Consider the following 1,445-nt stretch of genomic DNA (forward strand, 5'->3'; position numbering starts at 1 on the left):
CAAAACAGGTGTGTATGTGTGTTTGACGAACAAATGCTCAAACAACTTATACAGACCAGAATAACAACTGGTACATGTTTCTCTGATCATACGCTACATTCTCTGTTACTACTCGAACTTCTACTCAATAACATCAATATAGAATAGTATGCAAACATTTTGGCCAAGACTGTATTGTATTTTTGTTTTTCTAAGCTGCTGCCGGAGTTTCATGTTTCAATACTTCAATGATTGTAATCACATCATCGTTAATTTAAGCTCAGTGGTAAGTCTGCAGATTTAAGACGTTAAAATTCTGTTTAGATACCTGTGTTGAGTAGAGCACAGCTAGCCTAATATGTAGCTTTGAACTTAACAAAAACAAAACCAATAATTAGTTTGACAGTAAATCTAAAATGGTATCCTTTCAAATTGGTTCCTTAATCATTCGGTATAGAAAAGCACCTTTAATTATTTCAAGAAACCTCTCTCTCTTAAGGTCCTAGGTTGGTCAACTGTAAGTTTACGATTTCCCGTAGCCGACTGTGAAACTTTGCACTAAACAAACAAATCAAAGCTCTCTATCTTATTATTTTACTTCATATGTTCCCCTTGTTTCTGGTTGTAAAAAACTGTGCAGGTAATGAAAATATAAAAAAATAGAAGAAAACAAGCAAGGTGAAATACTCACCAAATTAAAGTAAGTTTATTAAGAAGTTTGAAAATAGTGTTTCAGGCAACGACTCTTCGCCGGGATTGAAGTGAGAGCAAAATGGATTTTAGAAAAGTTTTACTTTAGGATATACTCTGAGAAGTAGGCGTGTAGTTTATTTTTAACATATAAAAATCAATTATCGATATATGGCAAGATTATAAGGATTGGACGTTTAGGAACTTCATATGTTGATAGTTTCCTAAGTTTAGTTTGTTCAGATAGAATATTTCGATCAAAGAAATAGATAGAAGAACCATTTCTGCGCCGAAATTCTGTAATGTTGTCAAACTCTTTAGGTAAAAATTCATACATGCTTGAGATCTTATATGTATGATGAGCTAAGATTTTCACTAAGTTTTCTTTTCTTTAAAGAAAAGTTTAGTAACTAAACGTTTTGGACATAGTTCTCAGTCCACCTAAAATGCATGTTAGCTTTAGTCAAACAGATGCTACACAAAAAGTATTTGGGTAGCATCTCCAGTATCAATCGTAAGAGATGAAAATCAAGACAAACTGCTGGGGTGAAACGTTTAATTAGTGTATACCTCAATGGGGTGACTATCAGTGAAACGTTGAATTAGCGTATATCTCAACTTTATCCCAATACATAGTCGTGTTTTTCAATACAGTGTATTCAGTCTGTTTTGGAAATCTCTTACATTAAATATCAGGATATATTTTATTTAACTGGCCTAAGTCATGAAAGCCACTGGAGAAAATATATTGGCATTCATGAGCAAATCAAGTAATT

Source organism: Limulus polyphemus, unplaced genomic scaffold (genome assembly GCF_000517525.1).
Source record: "Limulus polyphemus unplaced genomic scaffold, Limulus_polyphemus-2.1.2 Scaffold1025, whole genome shotgun sequence".
NCBI lineage: Eukaryota > Metazoa > Arthropoda > Merostomata > Xiphosura > Limulidae > Limulus > Limulus polyphemus.